The sequence below is a fragment of the Apodemus sylvaticus genome, chromosome 5 (genome assembly GCF_947179515.1).
Source record: "Apodemus sylvaticus chromosome 5, mApoSyl1.1, whole genome shotgun sequence".
Classification (NCBI taxonomy): Eukaryota; Metazoa; Chordata; class Mammalia; order Rodentia; family Muridae; genus Apodemus; species Apodemus sylvaticus.
The window spans coordinates 146,655,097-146,674,051 of NC_067476.1; positions in this window are offsets into that span (position 1 = coordinate 146,655,097).

The following is an 18,955-nucleotide window of genomic DNA, read 5'->3' on the forward strand; positions in this document are numbered from 1 at the left end:
CCATTCATTTGAATTCTGATGTGCTCTTCTGAGTAGCAGATCAGGGGTGCCATTTTAGTTTTTTTTTGTTGTTGTTGTTTTTTTGTTTTTTTGTTTTTGTTTTTGTTTTTTTGAGACAGGGTTTCTCTGTGTAGCCCTGGCTGTCCTGGAACTCACTCTGTAGACCAGGCTGGCCTCAAACTCAGAAATTCACCTGCCTCTGCCTCCCAGAGTGCTGGGATTACAGGTGTGTGCGCCACCACCGCCCGGCAGGGGTGCCATTTTAGTTGAGTGCTGGGAATTTCATGTAGCCCACAGCCCACCTTATCTATGTCCCAGCCTGTGGCAAGACCATTAGCAGTCCTGAGGAGTGTGAATTACAGTTGTGCTTGGGAGTGGTGGTTTTATAGTTACTGCCACTCTTTATGCCTTTGCATCAGAAGCGTGTGCTTTTTATTCCTTATTAATAGCACCTTGTGTGTGTGGGGGGGGATGTCTGAGGGAGAAAAAAAAAACTTGTTGCTAAAAATAAAATTAGCCATATTTATTTTGTTTTACCTTAACATAGTGGCTATGTCTGAGCTCTTTAAACGCCACTTTTCATCATTCAACTTCTTACAAAATGCTTTTGTAACCACCAAATCACACATATTTTACAGTATTATTTGTCTTCTGGGAGACAAAAACAACAAGAAGATAAATTGTGAGGAGTATAGGTTTTATAAAAAGCTGCTTTATGGAACCAGTGGCAGGGGTCATAGAAAAAGTGCTAAAACACACAGCTCTGGCCCAGTGCATCCCTACATACACGCTCACATACTACTGGGTTGCTTATGGCTCCAAGTCTCTCAGGACATGAGTAGGAGCAGCTCACAGTTAACACTGTCCAGGCTCTGTAAACTGAGGTGGGGGGAGATAGCCGGTGTGTACCAGTGTGTACCAGTTAGTACAAAGTACTTGCAGATAAAATGGAGTCAGGGGTAGGAGCACCAGGGGTTTCAAGCTATTTGGAGATAGGGTCAGAAAAGAAAGTTTGAGGACAAACAACAAACTCACAGATAGACTTGTCTTGGCAACTATGTTCAATTTGTGGGGTGTGCAAGTGTGTGTGTGTGTGTGTGTGTGTGTGTGTGCACATGTACACACATGAGTGAGTGCATGTGTATTCATGAGTGTGTGTGAGTTCATTCTTGTGAGAGTTGGCATATTTTGTCTCTGCCTCATTCTGTCAGATCTTTGTCTGATTTGTTACTTTGGCTCTCAATTCTATGTTATTATCAAACAAGGCTGGTTCCTTCTACAAACTAACTTTACTTCCATTGTTAGGAATTAAAGGTGTGTACTAAGGGAGTGTCTGCATTCTGGCTGGATCATATCTTTGGATGTGATCCCTTGCCAGAGCATCCATGTTGCTGTATTAAAATTCCTCTACAGAGTACAGATGCCCTTGAAACCCAGAGGCACTGAATGCCTTGAAATGAGTTACAGTTGATTGTGATCTGTGGTCTGATGTGAGTGCTGGAAACTAAACCTGTATCCTCTATGAGGGTAGTGTGTGCACTTAGCTGCTGGGCTATCTTTCCAGCGCAGTATTTTAAAATACTATATTTCAAGAAAAAAGTGATTTAATGTTGTTAATAAGCTATATTCAAAATGGAGTGATTATTCTGATTTATATGAGCAGGCCCACAATAATCACAGGCTACTTTTTAAGTGTAAGAAAGACAGAAGGAGGCTGACCAAATGGTTTAGTAGGGAGAGGGGCTTGCTGTCAAGCCTAATAAGTTGCCTTTGATTCCTGAGACCCACATGGTAGAAGGAGAGGACTGACTCTTAAAAGTTGCCCTCTGACCTTCACACAAGCACTCTCTAAAACATGTGTGCATACACATGCACATGTGCTCACATTCACACATAGAGAGAGAGAAGAGAGAAGAGGGAGAAAGAAGAGAAAGAATTTTAAAAAATAAAAAGAAAGGCAAAAAAGATGAGTTCAGGGAGAGATTTGAAGATGTCTAACTGGTTTTGAAGTTGGAGAACAGGGAAAGTGGACAAATAGGTGGATGAATGGACAGAGATAGCTAAGTGTACTGAGAGACAAAATGCGATATATAGAGATGGATACCTGCATGATTATCTGGAAGATGACTACATGGTCGCACAGACTGTTACAATGGATATGAGGTGGACATAAAGAGATAATTAGTGAATAGGTACATGAATAAATATTTGATTAGTGATGATTGGACAAATGAATATTTGTATCTATAGATGAACAAATATGAAAAATATTCGGCATGTTAAGGCAGAAACTTGGTATTTTAGATTAAATGTGGACTCATCGGATGTTAGAAAAGTTTCGAGTCAGGAGAAAAGTCATCCTATAGACTGTAAAATATGTGTAAAGCCTGATCCTCCAGAATGAACCATCAAAGCAAAGGATCTTTGCACTTAATGGTTTTTCTATTTCCAATAATATCTGTATTTGTCAAGGTTCTCTATAAGAACAGAACCAATAGGATGTATCTATATGTGCTCACCATGGGTTAACATATTTGAATGCTTGGTCCTCAGTAGAGCTATTGGGAAGGATTAGAAGCTGTGACCTTGTTGGGGGGGGTGGGTCACTTTGGGTGGGCTTGAGGTTTCAAAAGCCCATACCATACCATACCTTGTCTCTTTGACTCTCTGTCTCTCTCTCTCTCTCTCACATACACACACCATCTCTCTGTGCCTGCTGGTCAATGAAAAGATCTTAGCTCCTGCTTTAGCACTGTGTCTGTCTGTTTCCCACCATGATGTTAATAGACTAACTCTCTGAAATTGTAAGAAAGCCCCCAATTAAATGCTTTCTAAGAGTGGTCTTGGTCATGGTGTCTCTTCTCAGTCATATAACAGTAACTGAGTATATATGTATGTGATATATTAAATCAGCCTACATTTGAAATAGTAACAACAGTTGCCTCATATTGGAGAGACTGAGAAGCCCATAGTTGCTCAATCCACAAGGCTGGATGCCTCTGCAGACCCAATCTGGTGCTAAAACCCTGGAGGGTCCACTGTTGTTAGTCAATAGTGGAAACCGGGGAATACTGATGCTGCTCTTAGAGAAGGAATGAGCAGCAGTCGCAGTAGGAAAAATAAACTGAGAAACAACAAGAAAGGCCAAGTGAGCAGAAGGCAGGGGGTTTTTGTTTTGCCATGTCCTCCTTTGATCTGGCAGCTACCACCCCAACTTAAGGTGGGTCTTCACACACCGATTAAAGCAACCAGGACCATTCGTCTGCTTAGATTCCCTAGTCAAGTGATTCTAATGTGGGGCAGGTTGATATTAAAACTAACCATCACAATATCCTTCTTGCAAATGGTGAACTTCTCTGTTTGTCCTTCAGTTGGCACAAGCACTACTCTCTCATGGAAGCTTGCTTCATGTGCTCTTGTTGAAACATTTCCTCTGCAGCACTTATTTAGGGTCTAATGTAGGGTCGTTTGTGTGGTCACGTGACTCGGATCATTCTCTCCCACTAGGCTGCGAACTCTGAAGGAAGGTGACGGAAAAGTTATTGCATGCCATCTGATCTTTATCACTACATCATAGTTACTACACAAAAATATTCAGTAAGTACCTCGCTGAAGTCATTAGGTGTGGTCTTAGTTTTCATTAATTGGTTAACTAATTGTTCTTTGACAGCTATATACATGTATATAAATATTTTGGCCATTTTCACCAACCCTATCACCTTCTTTCAGCCCCTTCCAGTTTCTGCTGAACACCTTCTTCTCAGCAGGTTCCCCTCCTATATTCATGTCTGTGCTGTTGCTTGCTTTGTTTTTGCTTTTTTTTTTTTTCCATGTGATTCACTGAGTTTAAGGATTGCTCAGGCAAGCGTTGATGGAAAATAATTTACTGGAGCATGCACAACTTAACAATGGGTATACCATTGAAGAAAACAACTCCTCTCTGTTCCTAGCAATCATTAACTGCCAGTCTTTCTTTAGGAAGAAGTGGGGCTTCTTTATCTCTTCCCAACTCCATGATGTAATGTTGAGTAGCCCCACGTTCTACAGGTCTTATCCTGGTAACCACAGCTGCTAAGATATTTATGAATGTGAGAGCTAGGCCATGTCCTGGAGACAATATTTCATGGCACTATTAGGAATAATCTTGATGGGCTAAGTCTATCTTTACCGATGGGAGATTTTGACAAGGGCAACGTTCCTACCAAAGAGAAGAGTCAAAGTCAACCTGAGTGCTCAGGACCACCTCTGCCTAGAGTCCTCTCTGCTTTACAGTAGAACCCATCTTGTGCCAGGCCAAATATCTATTTTTCTTCTTCTTTTGGGTCCTCCTCACTCACCTGCTTTTGAACCAGTTCTTTGACTGGATGAGCTGGTTCATCATCATCTCTTAGGCTGATCTCTAGGTGCCTGCTCCTGCCCTGCTCTGGGTGCAGACTCAGAAGCCACACCCCCTTACAGCACATTTCCTTGTGTTACTCCAATCATGCTTCTCTCTCCTGACTGCTGGTTATTCTCACTTTCTCTCTCTCCCATTATCTGCTAGGCTTCAGTGTGAGGTTCGGAAACCCATTCATCTTTTCTATACTCCATCACACACCAAGAGTCTGAGAGGATGCCATTCCAATTCCAGCCCTGCATGAACTAGCTTTGGGGGCCCTTGGGCATAGTGTTAAAACATTTTGGGCCTCAGTTTCCTAATACATGAATTACAATAAATCTAGGCCTCAGGGTACATGTGGAGATTAAACAAGATAATCTAAATGACAGCTCTAGTACAGTAGCTGGCAAAGGCGAGTGCTAATTACAGCCCACCTCCCATCTTCCTGTGTGTTCTCTCCTGTTCCTTCTGTACAGCAGCACAGTGCAGCCTCCCTTTCTAGTCTCTATTTTCTGGCCCACATAAAAATAGCAACACATAAAATGAAATTGCACAGTGTATTTTTACATCCCCCAAATAACTCAATTCAATTATAGGCTGGTCCATTTTAGGTGTTTGAGCATTGCCAACGCATCTAAAGCTGGTAAATAAAGTTCCAGGTCTCAATTCAGAAAATAAAGAACTAAATCAATCCTTTGGGGGAAAATGGTTGTGGAAAGACATTTTTTTTTCCTTGAGGCCTCAAACCTTATATGGAATGTGTCAGCAATCGCTAACTCCGCTGGCTGGAAAAGAGTACACAAGGAACCCTTTATACTTCGAATCTGCCACGGTCTCTGAGCATCTAGCGGAGGGATTGAAGCTCGTGTTTTCTGGCAATGGAGATTTGGCAGGAGATCCCTGGGTGCATCCGAAGAGTGCTCATGTGACTCATTTTGTGCAGGGGATCCAGAAAATCAGGAAGAACTGTAGCGATGAATGGAAAAGTACTTACCAAGGCATTATTGCAACTGTTAGTGGGGAAAAAGTGATTCTCCCTAAGCTAAACAGAGAGTCAAGGGAGGGTCATGGTATTCTTTAAACCAAACACAAAGTAACAAGAATGGTCGAGGTTCTAAAGATGGCAGTGCTACTTGTTACTGTTGTAGGACTACATCCCTGTTTATGTGCGTGTGCAGGTGCTTTTGTATATATGGTTGCACATGCACAGGTGTGTACATATGTGCTGAGGATGCAGAACAATCTTAGATGTCTTTCCTTGTGTAGTGTCCACTTTCCTGAAACCCGGTTTAGAACTCACAGATAGGCTAGAATGGCTGGCCAGGAAGTCCCAGGGTTCTCCACGTCTCTGCTTCCCCAGCATTGAAATTGCAAGCATTTCACTATGCCTGACTTTTAAACATGGGTTTAGGAAGATCAAAGCCAGGTCCCCATGCTTGCACTAGATGTGCATAATCAACTGGGCTAACTCCCCAGGACCTAGTTTCACTTTCCTCACCCTGTAACTTTAGTCAAATAATTCTATTTAGCTGAGTCTCTACTTCATCTGTAAATAAGAAACTAATACTGTTTACACAGTATGCCACAAACAGTCCTGGGGACCTAGAAAGAATTAAATCGTGGTGTGGGTATGATTATGAATTAATATGATGATGTGATTTTTTTTATACCTTCTCCTTGGTACATTTATACCTTTTGTCTTAGATTATTTATTTAATGTATGTGAATGTTTTGCCTGCATGTATGCTTATGTGTCACATGCATGCCTGGTACCTATGGAGATGAGAAGAGGGCTCTAGATTCCCTGAAATTGGTGTTATGGGTGTTTGAGAGTTGTGGGTGTGGCGTTCTAAACCCTGGTCCTCTTCCAGAGCAGCTCCTGCTCTTACTGCTGACCTGCCACTCCAGCCTCATTTCCTTGGTACTTGTCTTAGCCGGGGTTTCTATTGCTGTTATAAAACACCATAACCGAAGCAACTTGGGGAGGAAAGGGTTTATTTTTCTTACACTTCCGCATCATTGCTCATCACTGAAGGACGTTGGGACAGGAATTCAGGCAGGACAGAGTAAGAATCTGGATGCAGAGGCCATGGAGGGGGCTGCGTACTTGCTTGCTGCTCCTGGCTTGCTCAGCCTCCTCTTTTATAGAAGCCAGGACCACTAACCCAGGGGTGGCCCCACCTACAATGGGCAGACCTTTCCACATCCATCACTAATTAGGACAGTGCCCCACAGGCTTGCCTACCACCCCATCTTCAGGGGCATTTTCTCAATTGACGTTCCCTCCTCTGTGATGACTCTGGCTTGTGTCAAATTGACATAAACCTAATCAAGACAGTACTTATTACTGGGAGAAATACTTGCCCATCTATGGAAATGTTGGGGTTTATACCCAGGAAAAGGGGTAGTGGAGAGACTTACATTTCTCAGAAAAGCCTATAAGAGTTAACACTTGGATTCTAACTCTCAATCTTTGCTAATAAATCTAATTTTTCTGTTTGCACAAAGAAGAAACTTATTTCGAGGGAAGATTTGCACTAACTAAACTCACAAACCAATGTAAAAAACTAGCTCTTAAGTCAGTTAATTTCAAAGAGAAAGATAACTTTTGATAGTATCAGGATACCCAAGTCTATATATATATGATTAGTTCCTGTCCTTTTTGCTCTTACATCTTCACAGAAAGACAAAATTTAACAACAGAATTCAATACATAATTTAAAGTTAAAGTGATAAGACTTAGGAGCTATTCAATCGGAGACAGTCTAAACCAATCTTAAACAATCTAAGCCTTATGTGATGGAGGCTCCTCACGTATTGTATATTGTGAAAGGTTATCTGGCATACATGTTCCCAAAGGCCCCGTGTTGAGAATTTACTCTTCATATGTATATTTTATCCATGTTTGGGATCAATCCCTTGAGAGGTAGCTAGGATTATACAAAGTCATGTGATGGGATTCCATAATGGCATTTGTGATTCTATTAGTCAATATTTTAAAAGAAGGATATTTCTATGCAGCCCAGGCTGTTCTCAAAAGTCATAATCCTCTTGTCTCCCTAAGCTTCTCCCGGGCTAGACGGCAGGCCTCAGCCACCATGCTCAGGTTGACATTAGTGGATTGATCCAAAGACGGAATAGCCCAAGCTAGAATGTCAGTTCTCCATGTCTTCTCCATGGGTTGCTCTTTGCCACATTATTATGTAGCAGGAAGTCCTCACCCCTCCCTTCCAGATGCTGAATGGACGTCAGCACTATGCTCTTGAGTTCTTAATCTGTAAAACTGTAAGCCCAAAACCCATACAGTACCCACTCTCAGGTATTTTATTATAGCAGCACAACACAGACTAACCCATACTCACTGGTGATTTTGATCACCTAATAGTTTTGAGCTTCTGTAGAACCAAAATACTAGAAATAAAGTTGAAATAAAGATGACACACTAGAACAAAATTTGCTACAAGTATGGTCATTTAAAAATTAAAGTAATGTACATAGAAAACTCATATTCACTAAAAAGAAAAGGTCAACTATCAGAAAGATGGTCAAGAAGAATGAACAGATAGTTCACATACACACATACACACACAGAGAGAGAGAATACAAATTATTGGTAAATTGAAAGAACGCACATTGTATTTATCCCCTGTAAGTGAAAATTATATTTTATGGCTATAATTTACCAGTTTGTTAATGAAATATAGCTATATGGCTATATATTTGCACATATACAGTGTTTGTATGTGGTTAATAGCTATCAACATGCATTCATGTAGTTACATCCATCTTTTGTAAGTTTTTATTCTCTTATTTTCTCTTGTTTTGGTGGCAGTGTCTCACTCTATTGATCAGGCTGTCCAAGAACTTAATTAAAATCTTCCTGCTTTGGCTTCACAAGTACTGAGATTATAGGCAATTAAGATGTTCTTTCTCTTACTAATTTGAAAGATCTCTTTATGTATGTATGTATCCTCTATACATGTTGAATAAAGTCTTCCACTCATTCCTTTTCTGGGTTTCTTAAGATAAGATCTTGGGGGCATGAAGCAGAAGAGAATTCCCTTTAACTGAACATTGATCAAGCAACAGACTATTATACTTCCAGACAACCTTAGGAGCAGGCACAACAGTCTTTATCTTATAGCTGTGGACACAGTGGCTCAGAGACTAGGTGAATTTTTTCAAGGATACACAATTAACAAGCTGCTTTTGAACTTTGCACCTAACGCTGCAAAGTGTTTTTTTGTTTTGTTTGGAGATGGCGGGTTGCTATCTGTGCCTCAGCATGTAAATAGTCAGAGCATTCTTTGTGCCTAGCTAAAACTGTGATCCCTTCAGGCCACTTTTGGGAAATGCATATCCGGGGCATCTGCACCATCTCCTAATTTCTATTCTTTTACCTCTAGGGAGCCAGCTGCAGGTCTAGCTCCTTCTTTTTTCTGAACAGGCCAGGTGAGAATGATCACTATGACAAAGGTGGTCACATTGTCCTTGCTTTGGGATCTGGTATGGTTGAGATTGATTCTTGAACTCACAAGAACCTGCCAAGTTCAGTCTCTTATTTCTTGCATCAGTTCTTTTTCCACCTTTGTCAGGCTGTCAGCATCCTACATATACTAGAGGAAAACAAAAACAGAAGCTAGCTATTTCTATTGCTGTGAAGAGACACTATGACTGTGGCAACTCTTGTGAAGGAAAGCATTTAATTGGGGCTGTCTTACAGTTCAGAGGTTTGGTCCATTGTCATCATGGAAGGAGGCATGGTGCCATGCAGGCAGACATGGTGCTGGAGAAGGAGCTGAGAGTTTTACATCCAGATCTGAAGGAAACAGGAAGAGAGAGTGACACCGGGCCTGGCATCTGAATCCTCAAAGCTCAACCTAAGTGACACACTTCTTCCGACAAAGGCACACTTAACTCCAACAGAGCCACATCTCCTCATAGTGACACTCTCTATGAGTCAATTTTTTTTCAAACCACCACATAACTGTCATCATCTCCCTTCCTTAGGAGGAAGTATCATTTGACTGGAGCAATGCAAAGGCTGTAGTGTGATAATCAGTATTTACTTCTAGGTAAGATCATAAATATCATAGCCAGGAGTACATCCTCTCTCCATCTTTCATCAGTGTGCGTAGCATTGGCTGCAAAGCTTATCAGACAGCCAGATCCATACAATGATCTGCAGTACCCCAAATGGGCTTCTCCATACCATGCCTCCATGGCTACAGCTGGGTTTCTTTCCAATCTATCCACTGTTTTTATGTTCTCCAACTTCCTTCTGGCTTTCCTTCACAAACAGCTGAGTTAGGTCCTTGCTTCCACACTCCACAGACTCCATGATTATCTTGCTACAGCTTTAATTTGGTTTGATTGTGGTTCCTGCTCACATATATGACTGCCCGTCAAAGTCAAATATGGATTTCCTCTGGGGCCAAGCCTGTGATCTGTGTATCCCTGGTTCCCAGCATCAAGTGATGAATTGATGAGGGTGTTTCTGAGTCTCTCCTTCCCATTTTAGGCTCTGACTCATGAGGCTGCTTCTCACTCTGGGTCTGGTTTATTTGATGGAGGGATTTGCTGTTTCCTCAACTTTCTATGAAAGATGCTTCTTTTCCCGGTCTTGCTATGAGGACATCATATATCTCTTGATTTGTATCACCTGCCAGCTGGACTCCTCATCACTAATTCTGGCTGCCTGGTGAGAGAGTCTTGAAAGCTAGGCTGCAGTAAAAACTCTGGAGACCTCTTAAATCCTTTCTGACCTGGCAGGGTTCCCATTATCTCTGCTACACTCCTGGGGTAAATCCAAGCCCAAACCTTAACTCTTCTGGCCTCCTCCTTGGTTTTATAGGCATGAAGCCAGGCCTCCTTATGACAAGAGGGCCCAAACCTTGCTTCCAAAATGTCTCCTTATCACCCTGTCTCCGGCCACACTGCCTCAGGCATGTTAGGGAGGCAAATCAGCCAAGTCTCTGCTGGCTGGGAGTCCGTCAACATCACAACAGAAACAAACAGAGTAAGAGACAATGAGCTCATTCCACAGAACTGAGATAAAAGTAGCTAGACAGCCCAACACCCTAGAGGGCACCAGACAAAGAAGTTGCAACTGTGAATTCTCAGCTCTTGGGACCCTTTGGAGAGACGTGCTCTTAGAACCTAATCTTGCAGAGGTAATTGTCCTTGAGCTGGCTTCTTCACAAGGAAGGAACAGCAGGACGCCACTAAAATGTTTCTAGAACACTTGATTTAACTATCCTGTATTCTCTGGATTAGACATGACTGTTGCCCCACCATCAGTCAGAGCAGCTATAATCATTGGCAGAAGACACTTGTCAGATCTGGGCTATTAATATTCTCTACTGGAAGGAAGGACAGGAGGCAGGGGTGAAGGAGTAATAAGGATGATGAAGTAAAGGAGTCAGTGAACACGGACATGGTATAGAATAGAGTTTATTCAGAATAGGGGATGGGAGTTAGTGGTAGAGAGAGAGAGAGAGAGAGAGTGTGGGTGGAGGCCGGCCATGACCACATGGAGGGGGGGGAAGAGCCCCAGGGGCAGAGAGGTAAGAGTGTGGGAGAGCGGTGAGCAAAGCGAGAGAGGAGGGGCAAGTAGCCCCTTTTATAGTGGGCCAGATCTCTGGGGCGGGGCATACCTGGCTATTGCCAGGTAGGTGTGGGGTGGAGCTTACACAAAACCCCAACAAGGGGCTCATGGGGTTTACAAGATGTCACAAGATTCTCACAAAATCTCTTCCTTCCCAGGAAGAGAATAAAATAATAGAGAATATCCATATATATATATGGATATAAATAGATACATATTTATATAATGGATAAACAGTTGACTAGGGTGTGACTCTTCCATGATGTCACCGCACATTGTTTGGTTAGGGATTTACTGGTGCTGTAGGTGTCTTTGAACCATGCTCTTATAAGAAGTATCCCCAGTAAACTCATTGGTTCACCAAACTGGTCTTGGATAGACTCCTTTCTTTGGTCTACCAATGCCTATCTCTGTTCCCACAGGAAAAGTCATATGAGGTTTTGCATAGGTCCCAAAAATTGAGCTCTGAGAGTCAGGGATAGGAAACTAACAAGAGAATGTGCTGCGTGTTCCATGCTCTAGGGTAGAATGTTTGAGGCCATCGCTGAGTTAGCTGTTAGGGACGTTCTGACTGCCTAGCCAGCCACAAAAGTTGCTGAAATGTTACTCTTGCTCCAGCTTGTTCACTCAAGTGGGAGATACAACCCTAGACTGCTGGCTGAGGAATTCTCCCCCAAAGGAAAATTCTCTGGTGTGACCAGCTTCTTACCCGACTGGAAAGAATTTGAAGATGAGCTGATGTCTTGGTTAGGGTTGTGTTGCTCTGAAGAGGCACATGACCATGGCAACTATTAATAAGGGAAACATTTCATTGGGGTTGGCTTTCCCAGTGGGAAGTAGGGTAGCATGGAGGCAGACATGTTGCTGGAGAAGCTGAGAGTTCTAGGTCTGAATTGGCAGGCAGCAGGAAGAGAGAGACACTGGGTCTGACTTGAGCATTTGAAATCTCAAAGCCTATGCCCAGTGACAAACACCCTCCACCAGTTCCACACCTACTCCAACAAGGCCACATGTCCTAATGATGCTACTCCCTATGAGCCTATGGAAGGGGTCGTTTTTATTCAACTACTATGGTCGATCCAGAGCTATTTGAACTTTATTTAGAAAGAGATGGTATGTGCTTTAAATTGAAGTGTGTGCCCTAAAGAGAAAGAAAGATGTGACTAGTGTCTTAACAATAGATATAGACATGATTCTGTGGCTTTTTAAGCTGTACTGCTCAGTGGATGTAACCAGAAAATGGTTCAAAGATTAAGAAAAGTTTAACAATTGTTAGAAAAATGAGCTGGTTTACTGTGTTTAGTTGCATGTGTATGCCTGCATATGTGTGTGCACCAAATGTATCCTGTGCCCAGGGAGGCCAGAAGAGGATGGCAAGTATCATCAGAACTGGAGCTGCCATGTGGGTGGTGGACACCAAACTCAGATTTTTAGTAAGAGCAGAAAGTGCTCCTAACCAGGGAGTCATCTCTCCAGACCCTACTGTTTCTCTTATCCTAATGAATTTCCTTGTAAAATGAAATGCAAGGTTGTTTGTAAAGCGCATTGTTCAGGGATTAGAGAGAGGAGCCTCAGTAAGGGTAAACTCAAAGATTGAATACATCATTATCATCACCACCATCATCACCACCACACACCACCACCACCACCACCACCACCACCACCACCACCATCATCATCATCATTACCACCATCATTGCCGTCATTGTTGTCAACATCATTTGGTTTTTCAAGACAGGGTTTCTCTGTGTAACAGAGCCCTGGCTGTCCTGGACTAATTTTGTAGTCCAGGCTGGCCTCAAACTCACAAAGATCCACTTGCCTCTGCCTCCTGAGTGCTAAAACTAAAGGTGTGTGACACCATACCTGGTCCTACACCTTGGTTTTTAGTATAGTTCATTATTAACTGTTTGAAACAATTGTTTGAGATATCTCTCAGAAAAGTGAATATTGTCAGTTGTGTTGAAACTCTTGACTCTCAACCAGCAAGAAACATAAAATAGACTATGGTATGTAATGTTCCTCCCATGACCCCCCCATTCCTATATCTGTTTGTCTCAAGAAGGTTCATGGTCAACAAGACAGGAGAGTGAAAACATCCCAGGCTGAGCTTCTGTAGAAGAAATAAACCATAGGCAGAGACGGAGAAGCACAAAGAAACTCGTGCAGAAGACAGAAGAAGAGAAAGTACGTTAACCAGACACTTGGAACAGCTGATTTAGTTTTTAGAGCTGTGTGTAAAGAAGTTCAGATGGTATGGTGAATGACAAGGGGTGAGATAGAGGGGTAGGTAATGAGAGGGGGGGCTTCATGTTGAAGAATCAGACTCTAGAACAGAGCTGTGAGTGAAGATGGTGTGCTTAAACATGGACAAGTTGCATATGAATCATTGGGTGAAAGTGGAGTGCATTAGATCTGTTTTTGCCACATTATCAGCCTTTCTGAGCAAAGAAACCATAGACAATAGACCTGTGGAGGACTCTGAAAGTGCAGCAGATCTTCTCATGTCAACCTTGGAGAATGATACATTCAAGAGACCAGTTGCAAAAGCAGAATGGCTTCCATGTGCGGAGTACAAAGGAATGCACCAAGCCAAAACCACGAAGGAGCAGAGTCATCATCCATCAGGAGCCTGGCAAGAAGCTAAGACCCACTGAAAGCTAAAGTCTGGGGTGAGAGAAGTCAACAGGATGGCCACAGGGAGAGGACACGAGACAGAAGTGAGGCAGGGAAGACCTAACTCATGAGCAAGGTAGGGTTACAAACAATGTTCATTTAGCAGGAGGCTACAGCACACAGTGCCCTGGGAACACAACACTTCCTGCTCACTCTCGGCAGCTGGGCTGTAGGAAGAGGTCCAGTTTCTGTCTGTCTGGCTCTACCTCCAAGCAGTTGACATGCCAGTGTGGATGGGCAGAGAGCCAGGATGCTATTCAGAGTGATGGGTGAATCTCTTTTCTTAGATTTGATTAGTTTTGAAATTCTCGTTTTCTCATGTGGCTGAGAAGGGAAATGGTCTCGTTGGTTGAGCTACCGGTCCACTGAGAGAGACCAAAGGTGGGTGGGCGGTAAAGTCAAAACCCAGAAAGGAACTTAGACTCTCCCTTCTGCTCAGTCTAGTGTCCCTTGATTTTGACATTTGGCACTACTGGATGGAGTTGTGGGAATGAGTTTCCTGGAAAGATCTAGGAAGCAGAAGGGATATTGTATATATATGTAAAAAAAAAAAAAAAAGAAAAGAAAAGAAAAAAAAAAGAAAAAGAAAGAACTAGGTGAAATAGTGCACTTGTGTGGCACTGAAAGGGTTGAAGCAAGGACGTAAGGCATTTAAGACCAGTCCTAGATACATAGCAAGTTCAAGGCCAACCTGTGCTATATTAGACCTGCCTCTCAACAATGAAATAATAAAGTAAAAGTAAGATGAAAATGTCTCACCCATAACCCTTTGCATTAACCTTGCATATACCAGGCAGAGTCCCACTGGAAAAACAGCTCCTCTTGAATCATTTAAGATAGAGAGATTTAGTGAAGACCAAATACATGTGATAATAAGGTTGGTCAGCCAAATGGGACAGTGAAACAGCATCTAGAAACCACTGTCATCCTAAGGCTGGAGAGACAAAAGGTAGTCTTACCAGAACTCACTAGGGGAAGCTAGGACCATGGCAAATAGGTCTAATGAGAGCAGAAGTCTGGAGCTGCTACTGAAGATGCCACCTGTGGGATATGGATATATATATATCCCATATTACATATATACATATGCACATACACATATATGTATATGACATATAATATATATCAGCATGTTATATTCATGAATTATATAATATATACTACACACTATATAATATATATTATACACACATCTAATATATATTACATCTCTCTCTATATAATATATATTATACACACATATAATATATATTACATCTCTCTATATATACATATATATTATATTAACCGTAAGAATGATTGCCTAACACACAACAAGCACTGGGCTCAATGCCTAGTGCCACATATACTAGGTATATTGGCATGCTCCTGTAGAAGCAGGAGGTTTTAGGTGATCTTCAGCTACAAAGCAAGTTTGAGGCTAGCCTGGGGTGAATGAGACCCAGCAGGGCAGAGAGAAAGAACCACTCTGGCAGATCCCCATCTCCTTCCAGCCTTACCATGCTCCACCTCTCCACAACCTTGCTGACAGAAGAACCTGAGAGGAGCCTGCAGGGTCAGTCGGATTGTCTTGCAAGAGTCTCAGAGAAAGGGAAGTAGGGAGCATATTCACACAGACTCTGAAGAGCGCGTGTCTCTTCACTTACATTCCATTTTCTCAGGCACTAGTGTTTAGAATGAAATGAAATGAATATTTCAATAGCTAGCACCACACATGCATAAAGGGCCAAACATAGTCCTTCAGTTATTTATTAAACACAGATACTATCACACAAGGAAGTCGTCTCGGACAGAAAAGAATTCTAATTATTAACCATGCTCTGCACAAAGGCAATAAGCCATTTATTTGCTGTGTATGTTTGTACTTCTCTCTCTTGGAATCAAATTTATAGGGGAAAGGGACGAAGTGTGAGCACCCTCCCCCAACAGCAAGAGCAATAGGAGACGTGATGTCCGATGTCCCCACATATCCAGGGCTGAGAGAAAAGAATGATCTGGGGAGGTACGATGTGTCAAGTTAGGAACACAAATTACTGAGTTCCTGCTGAGGCTCCTGCCTTCTCGGCATCATGTCTCCAGTGTGGCTGACTGTAAGACAGCCTGGCCTCACATCGGAGCACCATGAAGTGGGAGTATTGTGAGGCGTGGTGACAGCAGCTCAGGGATAAACCAGGCTTCTTTTTCTCATATGTTGTGTCTAGATAGAGTTTGCTACACAGTTCACTTTGATTTAGTTTTTGCTATTTCTACTGTAGATGTGATGCAAAGATCACAGGAGCACCATTTGCATCAGCCTGCGCTGTCTTCAACCTGCATTCCAGACTTCTGCTCTGGCTTACATAATTCAGAGGAGGCGGTTCTGGTGCGGCAGCCAGCCTCTGTCCCCAGCTGTGCTGGCTAGCCTCTCTTAGGCACAAATAAGTGGGGACCCTAGAAAGAAAGGTAGGACCTCAGAATAGGGAACAGAGTATGTCCTTGATAGAGGCTATTGCGTAAGTGTCTAAAGGCAAAGACACTGCAGGCAGTGTCTGGAGTCACAGTCAAGGACGCTGTTGGCAGCCAGCATGCTGGCCTCAAGTCTCCCTCTCCAATGACACCGACCCTGGCTTTTCTCTCAAAAGGTGGGTCACATATCTACCTGTTATCCATCTGAGTGTAGGTCAGCTTCCCTGGTTCTAGTGATGAGGCAATAAACAATGCGAAAGACCCACCTCTTTCCCAGAGCACAGATACTGTCATGTCTGTTCCCAGTGGTATCCCACTGCCCCAGCATGAAACCCCAAACTCCCTAGCATACTCATTCCACTCCACTCTGCCTTTTGCCTATCTCCATGGCCACAGAGAATTAATTTCAGTGATTCAAGGGGGACGAGCATACATCCCATAAATCAGAACTTGCTAACCACTCTCCTGTTTTGACTAATAGTTACTTACCCATCAGGTATCGCTGGTGCGCATCTAAGAGTTGACAACTAAGATGAGTCAAGGCCTGACAGGAAGTTGAAGGATACCCAGGATTCCCCAGACCTGAAACCTGCCTGTCACCACCATCTGGCCTGCTTCCTTCCGCCCAAGTCGTGGATGGGAATATGTGGAGAGGATGCTCTGTCTCTCTCTGCACTTCCGGCCCTTTGTTGCACTAGATGGAACAATGTGGGGGGGGATTTCTTTGGCCTGGGCTGAAGGGAAACATAGCTTATCTCAGAAGAGGGTATTTGTCATTTAGGAGTCCTACACATTTGAGCACCAATTCCATTTGCAAGAAAAGGGTTCCAAGCACGAAGGAGGACTGCATCCAGCATCGTGGCTCTGATAGAAATGACCTGCCTGTGCTAAGGTCTTTGCTTGGCTTCTCTGAGGCCAGTTTGTCAGTCTTCTAATCACATCTTTGAGCTGTGCAATGGTCTTCCACTGAACCCCTCTCACTTTAGAATCACTGTTGGAAGCCAGAAGCCTGGGTAATACAGTATCCTTTCTTCTTCCCCAGCCTCTGCCACAAGACCCATTCCCAAAGTAGCAAAATCAAGGGACACTGTCCTGAGCAGAAGGGAGAGTCTAAGATCTTTTCTGGGTTTTGACTTTACTGCCCACCTTTGGCCTCTCTCAGTGGACCGGTAGCTCAACCAACCAGCCCATTTCCCTTCTCAGCCACATGAGAAAATGAGAATTTCAAAACTAATCAAATCTAAGAAAAGAGATTCACCCATCACTCTGGATAGCATCCTGGCTCTCTGCCCATCCACACTGGCATGTCAACTGCTTGGAGGTAGAGACAGAAACTGGACCTCTTCCTACAGCCCAGCTGCCGAGAGTGAGCAGGAAGTGTTGTGTTCCCAGGGTACGGTGTGCTGTAGCCTCCTGCTAAATGAACATTGTTTGTAACCCTACCTTGTTCATGAGTTAGGTCTTCCCTGCCTCACTTCTGTCTCGTGTCCTCTCCCTGTGGCCATCCTGTTGACTTCTCTCACCCCAGACTTTAGCTTTCAGTGGGTCTTAGCTTCTTGCCAGGCTCCTGATGGATGATGACTCTGCTACCTTGTGGCTTCTTCTTGCTATATCTGTCTGTGCTTCTCTCTGTACTCAAGCCATTCTCCCATCTTTCTGATTCAATCATTTACACTTCTCAAAGGATGACGGATGGTCACTTTCTGAATTAAGACAACAAGGGGTCAGAACCTGAGGTTTGTCTGGGAACCAGGTGTTGGAAAACTCTGCAGTTAAGGTAGTAGTCTACCATGTTCAGATAGCTTTCCAAGCTTGGAGCAAAATGGAAGCTACCCTTTCTCAGTAGGGCTTCCCCATCTCCACTGACCTTTTCTGGAGAGTGTCTCTAAGCACAGGTGCCTGCCCTTATCTGGATGACCCTGCACAGAGCTTCCTGCAAGTACTGCATGATTCAGCACGTAAGTCCTCAGCCCCAGACCTTCAACCCTTCCTACCATATGATAATTAGGTACTGTTATGACCAATCAACCCTTCCCACAAATAACTCCCCAAACCCTTATATACCCTAACCCTATAATATATAAATAAAATTGAGCTGTCTCACTGAAGGTGACTCTCTGGAAGTCCTTCCATCATGCTCACAGCTATCCGAACCCTGCACACTGCTTCTGCCTCTTCTGCCCTCCTGTGCTGGTGGCCAATGACTCCTGGGGAAAGGGAGAACCCCAATGATGGGGGAAAGGCCTGTGGTCATTTTGAAGAGGTGCAGCCACTAGACCTAGGAGAGTATGACAGGGTGAGAGCCTTCCCTACTGAATTAGGAGTCTTTGGTGGTATATAACAGATATAGATCTTCAGTAACCTAAACATAACAAGAAAGATTTGTTGAAAGACTAAAGGGACATCCACAGAATTTCAAGGAATAACTAATTTTAGACTACTGGGAAGAACAGCAATAGGGCCACTCCGGGGGGTCTGAAGATTAGATTTAGGTGTTCCTTAAGAAGTTTGGTTGGGAAAGCTCTATTATCAAGTCATAGATTTTTGTTCTTGGACCCTTCTGCCCAAGGTTTCAAACTCCAGGTAGCTATAAGTTAAATCCTTTCACTTCCCAGAAGAAAACAGGACCTCTAGGCTTTCTGGACATGTGCAATGCAGAGAAATCCGCAGCCCTCCCCCTGTCCCCTGAGAGAGAATGAGAAGAAAGCTTTATATTTGGACCCTTAGTAAGAATCTAGAATGGGGCTTGATGAAGTGGTACTCAAGACACCAGAGTTTTTCTCTCCACCCACAACCAGCATGGAAATCAGCCTGAAGATGAGTAACTGAAGCTGAAGTAATATTCAGGG